Here is a 14,174-nt window from a genome sequence, read left to right as displayed (position 1 = left end):
GATCCTGTTGCATTGCCCATAACCAGTTCTGTGTCTCAGTCCCAGGGCCAAAAGGAGCAATAACACTAGTAGCTGTAGGAAAGTAGGGACCCTGGAAGTAGTTCCAGCACAGAGAAGAGTGTCTGTGGCTATTTAAAGAGAATAGGCACCCTGGTTTCAATATCAAGATATAGCAGAGCAATAGAAATTATGGCTGCAAAAGAACGGTACACCTGATCATAATCCCAGGGTCAGGAAGAGTGATGACACTGGTGGCTACTGAGGAATAAAATTTCTTCCTAGGTAAAGATTAGCACATAGGCCAGGAGAGTACTGACTAAATCTTTCCTCAAATCATACCTCCATTGAAATAGTGAAAACCTATAAATCCATAGAGCTAGCTCTGAAAACAGGACTGAAGCTTATGACAGTGTTTCCTTGATCACAGGAACAGAGCCCAAATTGAACATAACATTAAAGGTCAAGAAATAAGCTGGAAAAAATGAGCAAACAACCAATAAAAGATCCTGACCAAAGAAAGTTACTGTGAAGAAAGGGAAAATTAAGACACAAAATCAAAAGAAAACAAAGTCAAAACAACTACAGGCAAAGGTTCAAAGAAAAATGTGGTTTGTTCATACAACCAAAAAGAATTACTGGAAAAACCTCAAAAAGGATTTCAAAAATCAAAAAAGAAGACAAAAATTTAGAAAAAGGAAATGAGGGGAATGCAAGAAAATTATGAAAAAAGAGTCAACACCTTTGAAAATTAGGCATAAAAATACTACAGAAAATAACATATTAAAAAAAGAGAATTGCCCTAATGGTAAAATAGGAACAAAAAATGGAGGAGAAGAATGCCTTTAAAAGCAGAATTACTCAAATGGAAAAAAGAGATACAAAAAATTCACAGAAGAATGGAACTCCTTAAGAAGTAGAATCATACAAATGAACAAAGAATTCACTAAAAAGGAATAATTCATCAACAATTAGAATTGAGCAAGTAAAGCTTTTGACTCCATGAGACACAAAGATACATTAGAACAAAATAAAGAGAATGAAAAAAATAGGAGAAAATGTGAAATATCACATTGGAAAAAGAGTTGACTTGGAAAATAGATTGAAAAGAATTGATTTGAGAATTATTATATTATCTGAAAACTTTAAAATAAATTGAGGAGAGATAATTTAAGAATTATTTGACTACCTTGAAGCCAAGATTTTTAAAAAAGAGTATAGAAATAATATCGCAAGAAATTATCAAGAAAATTTGCCCTGATATCCTACAGCCAGAAGATAAAATAGAAATTGAAAGAATTTATCAACCACCTCCTGAAAGAGATGCAAAAATCAAAACTTCCGTGCTCGCTTCGGCAGCACATATACTAAAATTGGAACGATACAGAGAAGATTAGCATGGCCCCTGCGCAAGGATGACACGCAAATTCATGAAGCATTCCATATTTTTAGAGATCATAAAAATGGGAAAGGGTCCCACATGTACAAAAATATTTATAGCAGCACTCTATGTAGTTGCCAAAAACTGGAAGTCAAGGGGATGTCCATCAATTGGGGAATGGCTGAATAAATTATGGTATATGAATGTAATGGAGTACTATTGTGCCATAAGAAATGATGAACAAGAAGACTTCAGAGAGGCCTGGAAGGACTTATATGACCTGATGCTGAGTGAAAGGAGCAGAACCAGGAGAACTTTGTGCACAGCAACGACCACAGTGTGCGAGAGTTTTTTCTGGTAGACTTGGAATTTTGTAATAATGCAAGAACTTCTTAAAAAAAAAAAATCCCAATGGTGGTTCTCAAGGCAAAATGCCTTCCACACTCAGAGAAAGAAATATGGAAGTCTTTCGCAAAATGTAGCAGATCATGTTTGTGTATGTGAAAGTTCTTGTGTATCATGTTTTGATTTGTTATATGATTTCTTTCATTTATTTTAGTCTGACTACATAGCATGACTGTAGTGAAAATACACTCAATAGGAAAGTATATGTAGAACCTATACAGAATTGTATGCAGTCGTGGGGAGGTAGGGGGGTAGTGGGGGGTAGGTGTGGGGGGGATAAAATCTCAATTGTATGGCAGTGATTGTTAAACATTAAAAATAAAAAATAAAAATAAAAATAAATTAAAAAAATAAAAAATTCCAGAAATGTTATAGCTAAATTCCATAGCTCTTGGGTCAAGGAGAAAATATTGCAACCATCTAAAAAGAAAAGAAACAAACATGGAGCTATAGTCAGGAACATTAAAGATCTAGCAGCTTCCACATTAAAGGATCAGAGGGCTGTGAATATATTTCAGAAAGCGAAGGAGCTAGAATTACAATCAAGAATACCCTATCCAGCAAAACTAAATTTAATCCTTCAGAGGAAAAACGGATATTTAATGAAATAGCAGACTGAAGTATTCCTAATAAAATTGGCTCTGAAAAGAAAATTTGATTTCCAAATACAAGACTCAGAAGAAGCATACAAAGGAAAACATGAAAGAGAAATCATAAAGGAATCAAAAAGGCTAAACTATTTATATTCCTTTATGGAAATAAGATAACTGTTACTCTGTAGAACTTTATCATTAATAGGGCAGTTAGTAGCATGTATAGATAGAGGGTATTGGTGTGACGAATATGAGGGGATGATTTAAATAGATAAGTAGAGAGAGAGAGAGAGAAAGAGAGAGAGAGAGAGAGATGTAAAGAAATAGAGGAAGGGTATCACAGAAAAGGAGTGGGGCTGATAGAAAGGGAATTGAAGAAATAAGAATAGGCAAAGAAGAAACTAAGTAATCACTCTTTGCAGATGATATGATGACATACTTAGAGAATCTTAGAGAAGCAAGTAAAAAACTACCTGCAAAAATAAACTACTTTGGCAAAGTTGCAGGTTACAAAATAAACCCAGATAAATCATTTCCATTTGTATATTACTAGCAAAGCCCAACAGCAAGAGATAGAAAGTGAAATCCCATTTAAAGCTACAACAGACACTATAAAATATCTGGGAGTCTACCTATCAAAACAAACCCAAGGACTATACGAACACAATTACAAAAGACTTTTCACACAAATAAAGTCAGATCTAAGTGGGAAAATATCAGTTACTTGTGGGTTAGCCTAGCTAATATAATAAAAATAACAATTCAACATAAATGAATTCATTTAATCAGTGACATACAAATCAAACTATCTGATAATTACTTTCTAGAGCTAGAAAAAATAATATCAGAATTGATCTAGAAAAACAAAAGGTACAGAATATCAAGGAAACTAATTAAAAGAAATGCTAGGGAAGGTGGCCTAGCCCTACCAGATCTCAAACTGTATTATAAAACAGCAATCATCAAAACTACTTGATACTGGCTAAGAAATAAAGGAGTAGGGGGGAAGAGCCAAGATGGCAGAGTAGAAAGATACACATATGCTAGCTCTGAACCCACAGCCCATAAAACATCTGTAAAGAACTTCCAACAAATTCTGGAGCAGCAGAAGCCACAGAACAATGGAGTGGAGGAGATTTCTGTTCCAGAGAGAACTGAAAACCTGACATGAAAGGTCCTCTGTGCACCAGACCTGGAGCAGAGCCCAGCCCTGCCTTGGTGGAGAGGAGCAGATCCAAGCAGGCTTCAGGGACAGAATCTCCAGCAGCCGTGCAGGTCCCTCCAACCACAGGTGACAAGGGTCAGTGGGTGAGTCTTTTTGGGGGGCTGAGAGGGGGAGTGGGGTGTCCCCCTAACTCAGGCCCCCTCGGGAGGCAGCAGTGGGGGCAGCAGCGGACAGGGGCTCCCCAAGCAGGCAGGAGCCTGGATTCATTGTTGAAGGTCTGCACATAAACACCCTGAGGGAATTGAGCCCCATGTGGAGGCCCTGCCCCCACCTGAGTTCCTGACCTTAATCTCACACTGAATAGCAGCCCTGCCCCCACCCAAAGCCCTGAGTCTGGGAAGCAGCATTTGAATCTCAGACCCCAAGCACTGCTTGGGCAGATCTGGAGGCCAGGTGGGTGTGAAGAGAATATTCAGAAGTCAAGTCACTGGCTGGGAAAATGCCCAGAAAAGGGAAAAAATATAAGACCATAGAAGGTTACTTTCTTGGTGAACAGATAATTCCTCCCTTCCTTTCAGATGAGGAAGAACAATGCTTACCATCAGGCAAAGACACAGAAGTCAAGGCTCAATGGGCTCAGGCCATGGAAGAGCTCAAAAAGGATTTTGAAAATCAAGTTAGAGAGGTGGAGGAAAAACTGGGAAGACAAATGAGAGAGATGCAAGAAAAGCATGAAAAGCAGGTCAACACCTTGCTAAAGGGGACCCAAAAAAATGCTGAAGAAAATAACACCTTGAAAAATAGGCTAACTCAATTGGAAAAAGAGGTTCAAAAAGCCAATGAGGAGAAGAATGCTTTCAAAAGCAGAATTAACCAAATGGAAAAGGAGGTTCAAAAGCTTACTGAAGAAAATAGTTCTTTCAAAATTAGAATGGAACAGATGGAGGCTAATGACTTTATGAGAAACTAAGAAATCACAAAACAAAACCAAAAGAATGAAAAAATGGAAGAGAATGTGAAATATCTCATTGGAAAAACAACTGACCTGGAAAATAGATCCAGGAGAGACAATTTAAAAATTATGGGACTACCTGAAAGCCATGATCAAAAAAAGAGCCTAGACATCATCTTTCATGAAATTATCAAGGAAAACTGCCCTGAGATTCTAGAACCAGAGGGCAAAATAAGTATTCCAGGAATCCACCAATCACCGCCTGAAAGAGATCCAAAAAGAGAAACTCCTAGGAACATTGTGGCCAAATTCCAGAGTTCCCTGGTCAAGGAGAAAATATTGTAAGCAGCTAGAAAGAAACAATTCAAGTATTGTGGAAATACAATCAGGATAACACAAGATCTAGCAGCTTCTACATTAAGGGATCGTAGGGCGTGGAATAGGATATTCCAGAAGTCAAAGGAACTAGGACTAAAACCAAGAATCACCTACCCAGCAAAACTGAGTATAATACTTCAGGGGGGAAAATGGTCTTTCAATGAAATAGAGGACTTTCAAGCATTCTTGATGAAAAGACCAGAGCTGAAAAGAAAATTTGACTTTCAAACACAAGAATGAAGAGAAGCATGAAAAGGTAAACAGTAAAGAGAAGTCATAAGGGACTTATTAAAGTTGAACTGTTTACATTCCTACATGGAAAGAAAATATTTGTAACTCTTGAAACTTTCCAGTATCTGGGTACTGGGTGGGATTACACACACACACACACATGCACACACACACACACACACACACACATGCACGCACAGACAGAGAGCACAGAGTGATTTGAATAGGATGGGATCATATCTTTAAAAAAAATGAAATTATGGGGTGAGAGAGAAATATATTGGGAGGAGAAAGGGAGAAATGGAATGGGGCAAATTATCTCTCATAAAAGAGGCAAGCAAAAGACTTTTTAGTGGAGGGAAAAAGAGGGGAGGTGAGGGAAAAACATGAAGTTTACTCTCATCACATTCCACTAAAGGAAGGAATAAAATGCACACTCATTTTGGTATGAAAACCTATCTTACAATACAGGAAAGTGGGGGAGAAGGGGATAAGCAGGGTGGGGGGAATGATGGAAGGGAGGGCAATGGGAATAGGGAGCAATTTGAAGTTAACACTCTTGGGGAGGGACAGGATCAAAAGAGAGAATAGAAGCAATGGGGGGCAGGATAGGATGGAGGGAAATATAGTTAGTCTTATACAACACGACTATCATGGAAGTCATTTGCAAAACTACACAGATATGGCCTATATTGAATTGCTTGCCTTCCAAAGGGAATGGGTGGGGAGGGAGGGATGAAGAGAAGTTGGAACTCAAAGTTTTAGAAACAACTGTTGAGCATTGTTCTTGCATACAACTGGGAAATAAGAAATACAGGCAATGGGGTATAGAAAGTGACCTGGCCTTACAGGACAAAAGAGAAGATGGGGACAAGGGAAGGGAGGGATGACAGAAGAGAGGGCAGATTGGTGATAGGGGCAATTAGAATGCTTGGTGTTTTGGGGTGGGGTGAGGGGACAAATGGGGACAAAATTTGGAACCCAAAATTTTGTGAAAATGAATGTTAAAAGTTAAATAAATTAATTTCAAAAAAAATTTTTAAATAAAAGAGAAAAACTAGAGGAGTAGACTAGTGGAACAGGTTAGGTACTTAAGGCACAGTAATCAATGAATATAGCAACCTACTGTTTGATAAACCCAAAGACTCCAGTTTCTGGGATAACAACTCACTGTTTGACAAAAATTGCTGGGAAAAGTGGATAACAGTGTGGTGGAAACTGGACATAGACCAATGCCTGACACCATACACAAGAATAAAGTCCAAGTGGATACATGATCAAGGTATAAAGACTGATACTATAAACAAATTAGGGGAGCAAGGAATAGTGTATTTGTCAGATTTATGGAGAATGGAGAAATCTTTAACCAAAGAAGAGATAGAGAACATTATAAAGTGCAAAATCGATAATTTGGTTTACACTAAATTGAAAAGTTTTGTACAAACATACCCAATGCAACCAAGGTCAGGAAGAAAGCAGAAAACTAGGAAAGGAGTTTTCCAACTAGTGATGGTGATAAAGACCTCATGTTTAAAATATATAGAGAAATGAGTGAAATGTACAAGAATGCAAGTCATTGCCCAATTGATAAATGGTCAAGGATATGAACAGGCAATTTTCAGAAGAAGAAATTAAAATCTATCTATCATCACATGAAAAAATGCTCTAAATCACTATTAATTACAGAGATGCAAATCAAAACAACTCTGAGATACCACATCACACCTATCAGACTGGCTAACATGACAAAACAGGAAGATGATAAATGTTGGAGAAGATGTGGGAGAGTTGGAACACTTATTCATTGTTGGTAGAACAGCTTACAAGCTGTTACAACCATTCTGCAGAGTAATTTGGAACTGCCCAAAGTGCTACAAAAATGTGCATACCCTTTCACCCAGCAATATCACTTCTAGGACTGTATCCCCAAGAGATCATAAAAATGGGAAAGGGTACCATGTGCACAAAAATATTTATAGCTGTTTGTGGTGGCCAAAAACTGGAAATCAAGGGAATGCCCATCAATTCAGGAATGGCAGATTGAGGGAGGTGGTGGTGGTCAGGAGCAAAAAAAAAAAAAAAAAAGTACAAATAGAAAAAAACAATAGAAGGAAATATAAATTAATTATCATAACTGTGTACATGAATGGGATAATTTTTTTTTGAAATATTACTGGGGAAATAGCTCTTAAAATTACCTTAATTTCACCTTTATCCGTGGTGAATATACTGTTTTATGTTTTGAGATTGGTAATTTGATTTTCTCTTGTTTTTAAGATCAAATTAACCAATGGTTGATCTATTTTATTGCTTTTATCATAAAACCACTTACTACATTACATTAGGTCAATGTTTTTCTTACCTTCAGTTTTGTTCATCTCTCCTTTGATTTTCAGGATTTCTAACTTGGGAAATTAAAATTTGTTCTTTTTTTCTGTGTTCTTTTTTACACCTTCAGTTTGTTAATTAGCTATTTCTATATTTTAGTGATTTAGGACTTTAAAGGCATACAAAAGAAATTCTATTTAAAAAAAATGTAGACTATGTAAAATACTTGGGAGTCTACCTGCCAAGACAAAGTATTATGTGAACACGATTACAAACATTTTCACACAAGTAAAATCAGATCTAAACAATTAGAAAACTATTAGTTACTCACAGGTAAGTTGAACCAATATAATAAAGATGACAATTCTACCTAAATTAATTTACTTATCCAGTACGATACCAATCAAAATAACCAAAAAAAAAATAATAATAAGCTTGCAGAGCTAGAATAAATAATAACAAAATTTATCTGGGAGAAAAAACATGGTCAAGTATATCAAATGACACAATGAAAAAAAAAATGTGAACGAAGGTGAATTCACAGTACTAGATCTCAAACCACACTACAAAGTGCTAATCATCAAAATAATCTGGTAATAGCTAAGAAACAGAACTGTAGATCACCGGGACATGTTAGGTACAAAAGTTAGGTAAATGACCGTAGTAATCTAGTGTTTGACAAAACCTAACATCAAGGATTTGTGGATAAGAAATCACTGTCACAAAATTGTTGGAAAACCTCTAAAGCAGTTTGGCAGAAATTAGCTATGGTCCAACATCACATATCATACACTGAGATAAAATCAAAGCTGGTACATGATATAGTCGTAAATGGTAATATTGTAAGTACATTGAGGGAGGATGGAATATTTTTACCTGGCAAGTTTATGGATAAGGGAAGAATTTATGACCAACAAGAGATACTAAACATTATAGGATGCGAATTGGATAATTTTTGATTACATCAAATTAAGAAGGCTTTGCACAAACAAAACCAATTCAATCAAGATTGGAAAGAAAGAATAAAACTGGGAAAAAACTAACAGTGTTTCTTTGACAAAGACTGCTTTATCAAATATATAAGGAACTGAGTCAAATTTATAAGAACACTAGACAGTGATGGCAGAGTTTGGACTCTGCTATATCTTCTCTACAGACACAGAGAAAAGGATAGATAAACAAGCATATCTCTAAAGGAAAACATATACTGATGACTTTTTATGGTTCATTTTAGCTCTTAAAATAGCTAATCCTGTTGGTGAGTTTCATAGTAACATGCCAAAGGGAAAAGGGCAATTGGTCAACAGAAGATTGGGTAGGCAAGAGTTCTTTCAAAGGAATGAAGGGAGATTTTTCAGGAGGTGGGAAAAATCTCTTTACATTCGTTCAATTTTAATGGGAAGAATCATTAGTGGAAAGGCTGCTAGTGATGGCCACTCATTCAGACAGAGGGTTCTTTGAAGCCTCTACAATTCTTGATCTATGCTGTACTGTGAGGGAATTTTCTAAAGTTTTCCACACAGAGTCACGGACATCACAAAAAGCCTTCAGTCCTGAAAACAGAAAGCAAGAAAGAGACACACAGAAAGGAGGAAGTAAGACTGAGGAGGAAAGAGCTATCGTCCAAATCAGCAGACAAGCTGGAAAAAAAAAAAAAGTATGAGCAAAAGAGGAGGGGAATAACCCTTCATACAAATGGGTGCATGATTTTAATTTGCTCTTCACATAACTGATAAAGTATAAAAAGAGCAGAAAGCAAATCTGATCCGAGACAGTTAGGCAGGTCTCTGTTTTCATTTCTGCTGCATGGTTTAGCTCAGATATTCAGGGATTTGCAATTGCTTTGAAGGCCTCTTCATTAGCTTCCCCCTCCCCCAAAAGAGTAAACAGAGAAATCAGTTATTTTAGGGTCAGACACTGGAAAAGATGCTAATAAAATAAATTGACCGGCTTCCTACAGATGAGAAAACTCTAAAACATGACGGCTGCTGCTGGAAACTGCCGCAGTAAATCCAGGCAATACTGGTTAAATGTCAGGCTGGCTTCTGGAATAAAATGCCTCTATCAACCAGCCCAAAATATTTTAAACCAGAGCATGCAATTACCATACAAAGATGCTTTCTGTTTCTTTGTCCTCCTTGCCCCTTCTAGTTTTATAGAGTAACACAAAACCTTCAGGCATATGTGTATAGACACATATACATGTGCACATATCTAATATTTAGATGTACAAGTATACATGTGGAGAAAGAGATGAGTTTGCTTATGTGAACAACCATCTATATTATTTATTCCTGTAGAACACATATGATATCAGCCTCCATGTGCATGCACTCATGTCCAGAACAGGCTACTGCTTAAGTACCCTCATGAAACCTGAGGAGGGAAAAAAAGACGTTCTCCAGCTATGATCATAGCTAGTAGAAATCTAGATTTCTCTGACAACCGGAAGAATACTCTTATCGCAGGCTGCTCTGTAAACATAGCAATTCACCATCATCATTATCATCGTCATCAAAAAAAATCAATAAGCAATAGTAGTTATAGAGCACTGGTCCAAGTTATTAGGATTAAAGGTTTCTGAGATTTGACCTCTGGACTCAAGGGTATTATTGTCTAGCTGGGGAGATCATAGATACACCGAAAGGCAAGGTTATACTGTTTAATGCTTGAAAACAGGATCGGGGATGGGGGGAGGGGGAGAGAATGTACACAACATATATTATTAAGTTTAATCTGCAGTATTAATATTTTCCTCCTTATTTGATTAAATTTAGATAATAAAAACAAGTAGCTCAATTCCTGATATGTAGAGTTTGCCAACCTCCCAGAAATTAATGGTCAAATGGAAAATTTAAAAATTTGTTCTCACTAGTCAGAATGAGGTGGCTCCAGTTCACCTCTACATAAAGAATAATGCTTTACAAATAAACAAAACAAATGAGCATGCACTAAATACAGAATGAGTGGGGCGTGCTATAAATGTTGAAGGTTTTCTGAAGAAAGAATAATCATCCAAGGCTGGACAAGCCTGGAAAGCATTCATGGAATGGTATTACATGGACTGGACCTTAAAGGATTTAGTTAAGTGCTGTTTAGGGAGGAGGACCTACAGATACAAGAAATATCATGAATGCAGGGCCTTTTCAAAGAACAATGCATAGGACACATTGGCTGATTCCCTGATTTAAAATACAGGAAGAGTAAACATTTGGGGTTGAAGAAAGAAACTGGAAGGAAACATTACAAGGGCCTTGAAAGATAGGGTTAGAATCCAGAATTTTATATCCACTAAGCAACAGAGAGCTACAAAAAATTTTTGAGTAGGTAGTCACAAAGACAAAGTGATGTTTTATACTGCTCTAACAATGGTAGGGGATGGCTTGGAGTGGGAAATGACTAGACGTAAGGAGAGCAGTTAGGGTGTTTTTAAATCTCTTTTGTGGCATGGACACCTTTGAAAGTCTGATGGAGCCTATGGATCCCCTGTCAAAAATGATTCTTATTACTTACATGCATAATGAAAGAAAACGTTGAAGTTCAACAAGAGGTTATTGAAAATTTATTTTATCATGAGGTTCACAGATGGACACTCATTTAAATGTCCATTTAATTTTATTTATTTTTTGCTACATTTTAAATTCTCAAGTATCTCTTTCCCTCCTCCATTTTGCACTACAGAAGATCACCTTTTGATATATATCTATATATTTATATCTATACATATATTTCATATATGCACGTACATATACTTAGAAAATGTCCTGGTAAGGTCAAATTTTAAATACTATATCCATTTCTAGGCAACACACCTTAGGAATGTCACTGATAAACTGGAGAGTACCCAAAGGTTGCCAAGATGATAAATAGACCCCAAATAAAGGTATGTGAGATTCATTACGAGATATTTGTTCATTCTTTTCCAGGCTGTGATTGAGATTTTCTAGACTTTGCCATCATGCTTTAGCTGCTTGCCCCAGGGGAAGTACCCTCTGTCTTCCCCTTCATTTCCCATTGGTTAGTTCCTCTTGGAACTTCCATTTTGAGGTCAACTATCCTTCATTCATCTCCTAAATCTGCCCCTGACTCTCTGTATACCCTTGACTCATCTAAACTCACCCAGGAAGTTCTCTTCACCCCTAAAGCCCCCTACTCCCACTACTCAATTCTTTCTGGATCATAAATTTTGAGAAAGGACCTTCTTAGCCCAGGCATTTTTCATTACTTTCTCAACTCTGCTTCCGACTTTCCAGACTTAACCACCATACCACCATATGGGTATCCTCTCTCCACATCCTCCCCATGCATACATTTTAGTATATATATGTGTATATGTGTGTGTGTGGTGTGTACACATATATGTGTGTATAATGTACATATATGTATGTATGTTATATATGTATGTATATGTATATAGATAAATAGATGTTGCCTCCCCCCATTATAAAATCTTTGAGCACAAGGATGGTTCATCAGTATTTAGCACAGTGCTAGGCACACAGTGTTTAATCAATGCTTATCAGTAACTTTTAGTATGGAGAAGAGAATAGGGAGGGGCAAGGCATTTAGGGTTTAGGCTTTAGTGACTGTCTAGCAGACTTTCACAAAAAAAAGAGATTAGGCTATTTGGCACAACAAGAAAGAATAATTGCCTATTACAAAAAAAAAAAATACAGTTTAAGCCTGATGTAGGGGGAAGTATTCTAACACATTCTTTAGCTTCTTAGAATTACCAAAAGTTAGAAGGGGCTTCCTCAGGAAATAATGAATTTGCCCTCACTGGAGTTCTTCTATCAAAGTTTGGATTACCAAAAGAGTCTAATCCTACAAACATTAATGAAGTACCTATAATATGTTGCATATTAGGGATAAAAAGACAAAACAAACAAAAAAAAAAAACAGTAGTCAGGCATGTCATAGAGGGGATTCTTCTTTAGGTATAGGTTTAGTTAGATGGTCTCTGAGACCCCTGCCATTTCTGAACTTCCATTATGCTGTGATGCCACAAGCATTGTAATTGTCTGGTCCTGAGGTGATGGGCATCTAAATAAAAATGGAGGCATGAGGAATGGAAAGAAAAGTATTTATTGAAAGAGAAAACAGGAAGGATCAATTGACTTTATGGACTTTGAAGTTCCTAATTCAAGGGAAAGTCTTGTGTTTCAAACCACAGTGAAAAGGAGATGAAGGGTATTTATGCTTGTTTATTTTTTCTCCTTTAGGGATTTTCAAATGACCTCCTTTTATAGTCTAGTTGGGGTACTACATAGAACCTCTGTTTGGGATCTTATGCTACCTAAGACCAAATAAAGAATTAAAGGCTGCTAGAGATAACCATCTGTGCCCTTATGAAACCTTTATGAAAACTTTATGATGTTCACCTTAAGTGTCCTTGAAGAATTTCTTTGGCTTGTGCCCCTACTCAGGGTCCCTCGTGGCAACATCAGAACTTAGCACTTTTCTTTCCCTAAATGAGCCTTCATTTTTTCCCATGTAAGCTGCTAACAAATCATTAAATAAAGGGTAAATTTATTTAACCTGACCAAAAAAAAATAATAGAGCAATTGCTCCTTATCTGCTGGGAGTTCACATTGCTACAAAGGCTTCTATCTGTGTCCAAACCCTCTCCATTTTATGCCTCATCAGCCATTTTTCCCCTTTGAAGATTCTTGCAGAGAATATGTGGATTTCCATGTGTCCAAGTAACTGAGGCTTTTCTCTGTGTCTGATGTCCTCTTTAAAGGTTGATCTCAAGGACATAGCTCAGGTATGTTAACTAGGCCATAAACTTTGTTCACTAGTAAAAAGCCTCATTAGTAGAGTAATGAGGACCCAAGACAAGGGTCCCACCTAATCCAGGAAATTTACACTTTACCAAGGAGAAAGGAGAGGACTGATAGGTTTACTATGTTCCTCTTCTAGCATACCTAGAGACACCTAATAAATTAAAGTAGAATATTACCCTTATTTACTATATCTACATATGCAGTTAAAGCTTATAAAGAAATTTGAGCTATAAGAGGCCTAAAAGACCAACTAGTCCAACTCTCTTTCTTCACACATTAGGAAGTTGAGATTCAGAGATTAATTAACTTGCCCAAAATTATACAGCAAGTATTATATATGTAAATTCCTTTAAAGAAGGAATAATATATTTCGTTTTTCCCTGCTTGTGTTAACTACAGACATTATCCAGAAGGTATTCAATAGATATTCAGGTAACGAATGAAAATGTACAATTAGTTTATAGTCAAATGAAACAAAGTACATCAAGTTGTGAATAATTTTCCCAGGATTTCCCTTAGTATAATAGAAGATTAGTTACAGAGATAGAATTATTAAATAGCAAGAGATACAGAGAGTTAGAATGGTAGAGTACAAGAAAATTTTGGTGGAAAAGTAAAGGTATGATAATTATTGTTTTGTTGTAGTCAATATGACTATGTTCAGCAACAGCTGAAATTGATATAATTCATGGTTAATCATTCCAGTTGTGTCTGACCCTTTATGACCCCATTTGGGGTTTTCTTAGCAGCCACTGCAGTAGTTTGCCATTTCCTTCTACAGCTTATTTTACAGATAATGAGCTGAGGCACACAGGGTTGAGTGACTTGCCCAGGGTCATATAGATAGTAAGTCTCCAAAGCTGAAATTGAACTCAGAAAGATGAACCTTCCTGACTGCAGGACCAACCTCTATCTACAGTGCCACTATCATATTTCATTCTTATAGGATTATACAAAT

The 14,174-nt window shown here is 36.7% G+C and overlaps 1 protein-coding gene and 1 non-coding gene across 2 annotated transcripts in view; one reads left to right on the top strand and one right to left on the bottom strand.

Annotated features, from left to right (window-relative positions):
- Positions 1-14,174, bottom strand: part of LOC140509799 (cytosolic carboxypeptidase 4-like) — a 270,487-nt gene that overhangs the window by 104,046 nt on the left and 152,267 nt on the right. The gene's annotated exons all lie outside the window — the stretch shown is intronic.
- LOC140521933 (U6 spliceosomal RNA) lies at positions 1,341-1,447 on the top strand. The gene has a single exon (XR_011973193.1). It is a non-coding gene; the product is annotated as a U6 spliceosomal RNA (small nuclear RNA).

This window comes from Notamacropus eugenii, chromosome 1, assembly GCF_028372415.1.
Source record: "Notamacropus eugenii isolate mMacEug1 chromosome 1, mMacEug1.pri_v2, whole genome shotgun sequence".
Lineage (NCBI taxonomy): Eukaryota > Metazoa > Chordata > Mammalia > Diprotodontia > Macropodidae > Notamacropus > Notamacropus eugenii.
This window is presented reverse-complemented; position numbering and strand designations above follow the sequence as displayed.